At 41.5% G+C, this 11727-nt stretch overlaps 1 pseudogene; it reads right to left on the bottom strand.

Moving 5' to 3' along the window:
• Positions 1-309: 309 nt before the first annotated feature.
• On the bottom strand, positions 310-1656 carry LOC129623852 (nucleolar RNA helicase 2-like; annotated as a pseudogene).
• Positions 1657-11727: the final 10071 nt, after the last annotated feature.

Genomic DNA, 11727 nt, shown 5'->3' with positions numbered 1-11727 from the left:
AATACATTTAAATGCGTAAACAATGGAAATATGGGTACTTGGAGATTAACTCTTATGTGAGTGACTGATAGTCCCTCAGTCGTGTCTGACTCTTTGAGATCCCATGGACTGTAGCCTGCCAGGCTCCTCTGTTCATGGAATTCTCCAGGCAAGAATACTGGGGTGGATTGCCATTTCCTTCTCCAGGGGATCTTCCCGACTCAGGGATTGAACATGGGTCTCCTGTATTGAACAAAGGTCTCCATACACCTTTTCCAAAGGAATACCCGAGACAGAAGTAACAATAAAGTTATAAATGACAATCATCAATCATATGAAATAATTTAGATGAAGCTTATCTCTCTCGAAGAGGTGGGGACTGGGCAAGTAAGTGGTCAGGAAGGAAATACAATGTGCTTTTAACTTTGTATGAAAAACAGTGTTCAGTTCCATGTTGCTGAACATGGTTATGTTTTTCCCAAATAAAGCCTCTACTTCAAAGTACTGTCTGAATGCTTTATTAAAACTCTGCTTCTGGCCTTTGTTTTGGAATCTGTTTCTTTTGTTGCTGCCTCCTGATCGCTGTCCTCTGAAGCTCCTACTTCTTTCCCGCTGTACCCTGTTACCTCGGTTGCTCTCAATCTGTCCCCTGAAGCCTCAATTGCCTTCCCGCTGTCCTTGGAAGTTGCAATGTGGCTCCCGTGGTCCTTCTAGCTCTGGTTGCTCCATGGCCACAGAAATCTGCCAGGGCCTTGAATCATGCCACTTTTCCTATACTTACTGATCCAGTAGGAATATCAAAGCAAACACTCTGCTTTCCTTTGAGAAAGACCATTCCCTTCACTTTGGAATCAATACCCTCACCCAGTTGCTCTTTAAGTTCTTTCCAAGCATAACTAACGTTTGACATTTCCATTGAGCACTGCAAGATCACGGTCACAAAGCCCGCATCACATTTGCTCAAGGAGTGCTGGTCTACCGACGTGGCACTGGAAATGTGAGCTAGGGTGGCTGCCAGGGCTTCCAAGGCTCCCTTCTCCTCAATCAGCTTCTTGGCTGACTGCTTGAAGTGACCAATCACAGTGGCAGGCACCGAGTCCAAGAACCTGATGACATCTTCCCTAGAAGCTTTTATTATCTCTGCTGCAGAAGGAACACCTATTTGCTTAAATTTAATTCCCGGTTTTTGCTCCCCTTAGGGTAACTAGTATTCTTCCTTGTTCTGCTAAAAGCAAATGCAAGCCCTGGTCCTTCCAGCTCCACCTGTTCACCCAGAATGACGAATGTAGGACTCCACGTCCTTTGGTGGAGAACTTCGAACAAGCAGCCTCGGGGATGTCTAACCTATGTGCAGCAACATTAGTTGCAAAGAGAACTCCAGAATTACCATTTCTAAAACCTTTCAGGGTGATTTCCCTTTGCTTCTGTGGAATTTCTCCGTGTAATGACTGGGCATCCTGCCTTATGACCACATTCTGTGACAACTCCTGGGCTTCTTTCTTCATTTCACAAAATATGATAGTGCTCCCCTGATAACCACTGTACACTCGGATCATGTTCCCTATAACTGCTGCCCTCTGAATCCAGTGACACTTGATAGCCAGAGGCTCTACAATTATTGCCATTTTCTGTGTCTTTTTACCAAATCAGGCCCTCTTGTTCATATGTAGATTTCATTAACACTTATACATGAATTTAAAGTTAAATTTGGGAGAATTATTCCTTAAATTGTAAAGCATTTACTATGTAGCATATTTCTTTAAAAGATACAATGATGTCCCCAATTTGGAATAAATTAAACACATAATATTATTACCTATCAGTTTTTCAAAATATCTTAATTGATATATATGGAATAATAAAACTTGCTTAATTCACATTTTTTCATTATTCATTTAAAAAGTCTTCAGTAAAAAGAAACAAACTGCAATAGCACTATGAATGAAAATAAGCTCTCAAATATTAATAGAAATTTACAGTTCACAAAGTATATTCATATGTATTATTTCTTACCCTTCAGCAACTGTAAAGATAACGCTCAGTGGAACTAATTTATTTGATCAAATTATACATTTTTCAAGCAGGATAGCCCAAAAGAGACATTAGCTGTTATATTTGCTGTTATTTAAACTAATATTAAGCTTAGTAAGGTCTCAGAGGTGGAGTCCTTCAGTTCCTGAATTTGAATCTTCTTATAAACTACAATCATCTGGTAAATAATTAAGTGCCTCAGAAAGGAACTGCATTGTCAATTTGGAGAGTTGAATTCATTTTGCAGCAGAAAGGATTCTCTCTACTTTCCTGTCTTTGGAGAGATGTTCAATTAATCCACAGAGAGCATGCTTTGTGAAAGTTTCCTAGCCCGAGAATAAGATAACTCCTCCGAGGATAAGGTAAAATGATGATAGACTCAGATCCAGACATACAGATTGCCTTGTGCATACTGCCCTTGTGTTTATTAAGTGGAGAGTTTATTCACAATTCAGCCAGAACATTTAACTCTTTCATGCAATTAAAATAGAAACTAGATTAATCACCCAAATCACATTACTCTCTGAGGGTGATCAACATATTTTTAGAAAGAGATTTACCCCATCAATGTACTGTGTGAACAAATTTACTAATAAAGAAAAACTTAGGACTATTATGGTACTGCACTAAAATAACTCAGGATATTTTATGAAAATTGTCTCCGGAGTTTTCCCAAATAGTAACACTGACTTCTTCTGATGTTAAGTCCAGACTCCAAACAAAGATTTGTTTCAAGGCTCAACTTATTCTGTGATTGACTGTTAAGATTAGGGGAGATGATGGAGAGCAGGTGGCTGAACTTTGCCACATCACAAATGAGAACACAGAGCAAGGAGGTGGCTGCCCCAGACCATCCACCTGTTGTCAGAGATGCCACTGGGAACCAGCTCTTCTAAATCCCTGCTTGATATTAGTTACTGAAACCCATTCACGGGAGCAAATGTAGACCAATCCATCTGTCCTAAATTTGCCTAAAGTGCAAGTGAAAGCCGCTAGTTGTGTCCAACTCTTTGCGACACCATGGACTATACATCCCATGGAATTCTCTAGGCCAGACTACTGGAGTGGATAGCCTTTCCCTTCTCCAGGGGAATCTTCCCAACCCAGGGATCAATTCCAGGTCTCCTGCATTGCAAGAGGATTCTTTACCAGCTGAGTTAAATGCATTTTCAATCAACTCTCTAATTAAATACGCATCTTGAGGCTTCACAACTGTGATGCTGGAGAAGAGTCTTGAGAGTTCCGTGGGCATCAAGAAGATCAAACCAGTCAATTCTAAAGAAAATTAACCCTGGATATTCATTGGAAGGACTGATACTGAAGCTGAAGCTCCAAGACTTTGGCCACCTGATGTGAAGAGCCAACTCATTAGAAAAGACTTTGATGCTGGGGAAAATCGAGGGCAGGAGGAGAAGGAGGACAGCAGAGGATGAGATGGTTGAATGGAATCATCCACTCAATGGACATGAGTTTGAGCAAACTCCAGGAGATAGTGAAGGACAGGGAAGCCTGGGGTGCTGCAGTCCATGGGGTCACAAAAGAGTCAGACACTACTGAAAAACAACAACAAATACCTATTTTCTCTTGCACTATACCTTTGGAGGGGATGCTGACATTGAAGTTCTCTGATACCAAATTTCAAGGAAAAAAAAAAATCAGTGAACAATGTTAATAGGTTGGTATTCACGTTCTTTCTACCATTTTCACAGAACAGAAAGTTTCTATATCCTCAGAATGTCTTCTTAAATAATAATAAAAGTTATTCTTCAAATTTGTAGAGTGCTTTGCATATCCATCCCATTTTACAGGACTTTGTTTTCTTATATAGATAACTAAAACAGAAAAGTGGTTTGGAAATAGAGCACTGCTGTAAAGAAGACCTAAAGCATGAGTCGTTGGGTTTTTCATGGGGCAAAGGGGGAGGCTGGAAGGATAATGAGGAGCTTATTGATGAAGGCAGGAAGTGCAAGGATAAAACTGATACCAGAGGCTTAAAAGATGGTGCTCCATGTTTTGTAGTAATGAAACAAGTGGCAAAACAACTGTTTGCATTTACCTGAGGAAAAATAATGTACCCAATTAACCTGCACATGCAGATAACATGTCTAGGCAGAATATTGCAAGTACCAATTGGCTTCTGTTAGTTACATATGATAAGATATGGAAAGGCAGAATTTAGCTAAAGAGAGAACTATTCAGTATGCTAACAGAATTTCCAATCCAGACTTATGAGGTCAAAAAATAAAACTGTTTAATATTTCCAGGCTCTCCAGCAGGCACAAGACTCTCAAAATGAAAAGTGGCTTCAGGGTAAAGAGTAAATCAAAGATTCAGTCATAAGACCCTTTGTTTAGACCTCAGACTACTAGATTCTCTCAACTAGGAAAAAGCACTTCTAAAAATCTCAAAAGTGTTATTTCACTGCGATTGTATACTTGGGCAAAAGTGGAGAGAGTTCTCTTGAAAAGAATTATAGTCGTGACTTTTGGGACATGGAGTGAATAACAATCAGATTTGTAGAAGGACCACAAAAAGTTTAAAGGTATTGCAAAAGATTGGACTAAAGGGGCATAAATCATTAAAAAAAGATATCTCTGGAGTTCTCAATTTTATACAGTCAAGAAGGCGTCTGAGAAAGCTGGTCTGATGAGAACATGGGCTATTTCTTATGGGAAAGAAAGTGTTTCACAGGGAAGCATCCTGAGAAAGCAAAACCCCAAACCATGGAAAATCATGAATTGGAGGATTACTTTTGAGAAACAGTTCAGTTCAGTCACTCAGTCATGTCCGACTCTTTGCCAATCCATAGACTGCATCATGCTAGGCCGCCCTGTCCATCACCAACTCCCGGAGTTTACTCAAACTCATGTCCATTAAGTTCTGATGCTATCCAACCACCTCGTCTTCTGTCACCTCCTTCTCTCCTCCCACCTTCAATCTTTCCCAGCATCAGGGTCTTTTCCAATGAGTCAGCTCTTGGCAACAGGTGGCTAAAGTACTGGAGTTTCAGCTTCAACATCAATCCTTCCAATGAGTATTCTGTACTAATTTCCTTTAGGATGGACTGGTTGGATCTCTTTGCAGTCCAAGGGACTCTCAAGAGTCTTCTCCAACACCACAGTTCACAAGTATCAATTTTTCTGTGCTCAGCTTTCTTCACAGTCCAACTCTCACACCCATATATGACTACTGGGAAAACCATAACTTTGACTATAAGACCTCTGTCAGCAAAGTAACATCTCTGCTTTTTAATATGTTGTCAAGGTTTTTCATAGCGTTTCTTCCAAGGAGCAAGTATTTTTTAATTTCAAGGTGGCACTCACCATCTGCAATGACTTTTAAGCTCAAGAAAATTAAGTCTGTCACTGTTTCCATTGTTTTCCCATCAATTTGCCATGAAGTGATGGGACTGGATGCCATGATCTTTGTTTTCTGAATGTTGAGTTTTAAGCCAGCTTTTTCACTCTCCTCTTTCACTTTCATCAAGAGGCTCTTTAGTTCTTCTTTGCTTTCTGTCATAAGGGCATAAAGGTGGTGTCATCTGCATATCTGAGGTATTGATATTTCTCCAGGCAATCTTGATTCCAGCTTGTGCTTCATCCAGCCTGGCATTTCACATGATGCACTCTGCATATAAGTTAAATAAGCAGGGTGACAATATACAACCTTGATGTACTCCTTTCCCAATTTGGAACCAGTCTGTTGTTCCATACCCAGTTCTAATGTTGCTTCTTGACCTGCATACAGATTTCTCAAGAGGCAGGTCAGGTGGTCTGGTATTCTCATCTCTTGAAGAATTTTCCACAGTTTGTTGTGAGGGACAGAATTGGGCTTAATCATAACTGGGCTTAACCTGCTGCCCTGATAGGTAATCAGCTGGGTTTCAGAATTGCTATGGACCAGTGACCTTGGTGTTCCTGCCTCTACCCTTACTATTCAGTGCCCATTGCAGTTACCATGTCCCTCTCTTACCATTGTGTGTCTGTGAAAGGCAAATTGCATGTCTTTTTAATTTTCAAATCTCCAGATCAAAAAGAGAAGCATCCACAGAACCTGCACCATATGTAGGTCTGATATAGACCATGAGATCACAAATTTCAAACTCAGTGATGCGACTTGATGAGTCAGGGTGGGGGTCTTGTTAGGGCCTGAGAGTGTCTTGCATATAGAAGGGTGTGAATCTTTGGGGGTGGTCTGTAAACTGTTATAGGTTGTTGCACAAATGGTACCTGGTGAATCAACCCCCCCAGTACCCTACTCCCTTGTGTAATCAACTCTCAAAGTTTCTGGATTTGGCTATGTAAATCGCTCTGGCAATTGGGTATCAGAAAATACATTTCAGACATATGCCTAATAAGCTACTAATGTGTTGGGGTCTAGCCTTTCTGGAAAGCTGCTGCTGCCGTGTGAGGAAGCCCAGTCCAGACCAGCCTTCTTAAGGATGGAACAGCCAGTTGAGCCAGTCCCAGGCTATGCTCCAGATGAATGTTATCATATAAGGTACCTCATGTGAATCCAGCAAAAGCAGCACCAGCCAACCTGCAGAATCATGACAAATGATAAATCCTTATTTGGAACCCTAAGATCTGGGGCAGTTTCCTTCTCAGCAAGAGGTGACTAAAGCAGGGTCTTTCAATGGCAACAGCAGACGATAGAATAAAATGAGTAACATCTTCAAAATCATCATGGGAAAAATTATGTTTGACCTGAAATCCTCTTTGTACTTAAATCACCATTTAAACAAAAGTGTAGAATAATACCATCAGATAAATACCTTATCAAAATTTTGCTTCTCATGTACTCTTGGTTGGAGGATTAATTTCAATAAATGAGGAATTAATCATGGAAAAGGAAGAGATGGGTTCCAAGTAAAAAATATTTAAACCAAAAGAAATAAAAAGGAAGTAGGCAAATTCCCAGGATGATCATAAAAGGAAAGGCCACAGGAACAGCTATGCACAGATCTAGCTCAGTATAGGAGGATGATTAAAAGATTCCTAATGAATGTTTTCATATTGCTGTTGTTCAGTTGCTAAGTCATTTCCACTCTTTGTGACCCCCATGGACTGCAGCATGCCAGGCTTCCCTGTCCTTCATCATCTTCCAGAGTTTGTTTGAACGCATGTCCATGGAGTCAGTGATGCCATCCAACCATCTCATCCTCTGTTGTTCCCTTCTCCTGCTGCCTTCAATCTTTCCCAGCATCAGGGTTTTTCAAAGAGTCAGCTCTTCCCATCAGGTAGCCAAAGTATTAGAGCTTCAGCTTTATCACCGGTCCTTCCAATGAATATTCATTTGTATATATATATAGAGAGAGGAGTTTACTCTTCAGTTAGGAATATGTAGAATGCTGTGACTACTTAGATTTCTAATTAGACAAAGGGATACAACATTAAAACAAAAAAGAAAATTACAAAAAGGAAATCTAGCATCATGTTGCACAGAAATCATCACTACTGAGGGAAGGGGGTTGTGAGGGTGTTGGTGTGAGGGTGCATGTATAGACATGTCTGCATTAAGAGTGGGGATTGTCAGAGAGTGGATTTCTCATCTTACACTTTAGGAAGTCAGTAGATAACGCCTAAAAAGGAAAAGTCAAGGCATAGATGCATATGGATGCCCTATAGAAACATGTGGGTTATCCCAGGAAAAATCAGCTAGCCAGGTTGAAAGTGGCCTCCTCTATAAGGTGGGAATACAAGTGAGAGGTGGATACAGTCTGCTGTTTCTGTTAGAAACATTACAAAGCTACTTGACTCTAAAAACGATGTGCTTGAACATCTTTGACTACATTAAAAGAAAATTTTATTATCTGAACATCTGCGTTTGTGATTAAAATTCACAATCACTACAGAAGTTAATGGTTCTTATTTTTCTGGATGAGTCTATAGTCCAAGGATGCTTTGGGGAAAGGGATAAGAAACAACAGGAGAGTAGCACACGGCCCAGAAAATGGAAATTGTGGAAAGAGTGGAGAACATTATCTTTAACAATTTGTTTATTGCATGTCCAGGTTGAAGAGCGCACACTGCAGGGTATAAATACTTCAGTGCAAGTTTCACGACCTTCTGGGGATAAAGAATGCAAATGAGCAGTGGGAGAGATAGATTCTGAGGACGGGCTCAGACTTCCCTTCTATATCATCTTTTGCAGGATGGCTGAAATCTTAGCCATGAACAGAATTTATGCAAGTTGATGAGATGGAAGGGATTTCTCCAGTGGCTCAAAGGTGAAGAACCTTCCTGCCAATGCAGGAGAGGCAGAAGACCTGGGTTCTATCCTTTGATCAGGAAAATCCCCTGGAGGAGGAAATGGCAACCCACTCCAGTATTCTTGCCTGGGAAATCCCATGGACAGAGGAGCCTGGCGGGCTACAGTCCATGGGGTCACAAAAGAGTAGGATGCGGCTTATCAACTAAACAGCAACAACAAGTGGAAGACTATAAGGTCATGAAAAAAGTGACAGTTAGTAGCTCAGTCATGTCCAACTCTTTGGGATCCCATGGATTGTAGCCCACCAGGCTCCTCTGTCCATGAATTCTCCAGGCAAGAATACTGGAGTGGGTTGCCATTTCCTTCTCCAGGGGATCTTCCTGACCCAGGGATTGAATCCGGGTCTCCTGCATTGCAGGCAGATTCTTTACCGTTTAAGCCACCAGGGAAGCCCCATGAGGTCATGAAGCAAGGGATAATTAAAATTTAACTGCTGAAGGAGAAAGATAAGTAGTCTTGAAGGCGCAGGAGGAAAAATGAAGAGGGGAAAGGCCAAGGAAGCCGAAGTGAGATAAACAGAGAAGGATTCATGTAGCTCTGAGCCCAGGTGAAGAGCCCACGGAGGAGAACAGCAGCTGCCGCTCAGGACTCATGCCCGGTTTGCAGTCTCTATTACAAATGAGATCACTTCAATTAAATAAGTGTATGTGGCATAATCATGTGCTGCCACCCCTTCATTTTCTAAATTGCTGTCCCCAGGACAGAGGTCAGAGAGCAGAAAGAACATCTGCTGTAAAATAAATCAGAGACGTTCTGGTTGACTGCTACTGCTTCCGCCAAAATGTTTGCTGGTTTCGGCAACCCCCTCTCAGGCAGAACAGCCTGCTTAGTTCCCCAGGAACCTCAGCCAACTTCTCAGGTATGTGCAAGTCACACATTGATCCATTCTCTTATTAAACAACCATTATTGATCACCTACTATGATAACCCGCACAGTTTCTGCACTCATGGCCACATTATTCCAGAGGGTGGACACAGGCAACAAACAAGTAAACGAACAAGGGACATGTCTGATAGTGATCAATGTTATGCAGGGAATTAAAATAGCAGGGAGCAGTTAGAGAGATGACAATGAGCTTTGTTAGGCAGCCTTCCAATATCACTTCTGGGGACCCCTATCTCTTGGTATTCACACCCTTGTGCATTTCTTAATTCTTGAGTTTAGACTAGTAATTTATTGCCAGAAATAAACTAGAGCAAAAGTTATAGAACATCACTTCTATAAGGCATTCGTGTTTAGTCATATCAGACTCTTTGCTACCCCATGAATGGTAGCCTGCCAGCCTCCTCTGTCCATGGGATTTTCCAGGCAAGAATACTGGAGTTGGTTGCCATTTCCTCCTCCAGGGGATCATCCCAACCCAGCATCTGAACCCATGTCTCCTGCATCTCCTGAATTGGCAGGCAGGTTCTTTATCACTGAGCTACCTGGGAAGCCCTCCTTCTATTATTAGGCTATAAAAGAATATGACTTCAACCTGTTCAAACACTCTCTTTGCTTCTTCTCTCGGGTTTGATCTCAAGAAAGCCACCATGCTCTGAGATTCCGTTAGGAGAGGCAAGGAAGTGAGGGTGGCCATCAAGGAATGGAGGCCATCCATTCAACATCCCTGAAGCAACCAAATATCTCAGTAAGCACATGAGTGAGCTTGGAATCAGATCATCAGCCGAACCTTCTGAAGAGGCAGTCTGCAACCTCTGTCAGAACTTTCCTTGCAAGCTTGTGAAGCAAGGACGTGAAGCAAAGGACCCAGCTACATTGCAGAGCCATGGAAAGTAGTCGCTTTTCAACAGAATCACACCCCTTCAAAAAAAAAAAACAAAAACAACACAGCGTTTATATTACATACACAATTTTCCTTGGAAATTTTAATATCTCTATAGTGATGAGCCTTCTCATTCAAAAATAGGAGTTTGTTTCCATTTAGCATACCTGTGCTTTTCTGTCCCTCAGGAGTAATTTATAAATTTTTCTTGTTGTAGGTAACATACATTCCCAAGTTCATTCTTAAGTATTTTGTTTGTTGTTTTCATTCATATGTTTTATATGTGTGCATGTATATGTGTGTGTATTTATATATATATGTTTTCATATGTAAGCTACATATTTTACTATTTTAATAAACTTCTTTATTATAAAGTATGCACACCATTTTATTAGCTTGATTTTCTTACTGTTTACAGCACTTTTTACCTAGGAATGTAAGCATATCATCTATAAGTAGTCAGTTTTATTACCTGTTTACAAAGTTGTATGTCTTCAGTTTCTTCCTCTTATCAAATTGCATTGGCCAGAACATCAGGAAGTAGTCATCAGAAAATATCTTGCAAGGTGCAGGGTACATAAAAATAAACTAGATCTTTGAGGTCACTGTCCTCACAGGGTTGAATGAAAGACTGGAGCTTGAAGAGAAAGAGCCTGAATAAATGGGAACACTCACTCACCCAGATTCCCTTTCCTTTAGAGCATGTTGCCCTAGCTGTCAGCTATCAGATAATTATTTAGGAGTTTTGATCTCTTTCCCCCCATAGAATATAAACTTTACTGGGGCAACATAACTGTCTTGAAGTCATCAATGTTTTCTCAGGTCCTAGAATATGCAGGTATTCACTCAATATTTGGTGATGAATTCAAACAGGGGTGGGCAAATCCAGGCACACCACCTTCCCCCCGCCCCCGGCCCTGACTGCTTCTGTAAGAGAAGTCTCAGCAAACACAGCCCCTCCAGCTGGTTTGCACAGTCTCCCGGGGTCCCTGTTGCACTGCTGAGCAAACTCGCCCGATGCAGCAGGAACCCTGTGTCTCACAAAACCTAAAATAGCTACTCCCTCACCTTTTATAAAAGTGTGTCTGGTGACCTCCCAGTTCAAGGATGAGTACCTGAATGAGGAGGCAGATGAAGGAGAGGGTAGGATGAATTGAGGGGCCATGTGTAAAAAGGGGCTTCCCAGGCAGCTCAGATGATAAAGAATCTTCCTGCAATGCAGGAGACCCAGGTTTGATCCCCGGGTCGGGAAGATCCCCCTGGAGAAGGGAATGGCAACCCACTCCAGGATTCTTGCCTGGAGAATTCCGTGGACAGAGGAGTCTGGCTGGCTATGGTCCATGGAGTTGCAGAGTTGGACATGACTGAGCAACTAACACACACATGTGCAAAATAGATAGCTAGTGGCAAGCTGCTGTACAGCACAGGGAGCTCAGTGCAGTGCTCTAGAGGGATGGCGTGGAGGGTGGGAGGGAGGCTCAAGAGGGAGCAGATATATATATATACTACAGCTGATTCACTTGTACAGCAGAAACTAACACAACATCTTAAAGCAACCATACTCCAGTTCAAATAAAAACAGAGAATGAATACCAGAAACCAAAATCTTCTTTCTGAATAGCTCTAATCTAGTAGAATTATGTGCTCATCTCCTAGTGTAACCAAAGGTGATGGACTC

Source organism: Bubalus kerabau, chromosome 11, assembly GCF_029407905.1.
Source record: "Bubalus kerabau isolate K-KA32 ecotype Philippines breed swamp buffalo chromosome 11, PCC_UOA_SB_1v2, whole genome shotgun sequence".
Taxonomy (NCBI): domain Eukaryota; kingdom Metazoa; phylum Chordata; class Mammalia; order Artiodactyla; family Bovidae; genus Bubalus; species Bubalus kerabau.
The sequence above is the reverse complement of the archived record's forward strand: the minus strand, read 5'-3'. Positions and strand labels throughout refer to the sequence as shown.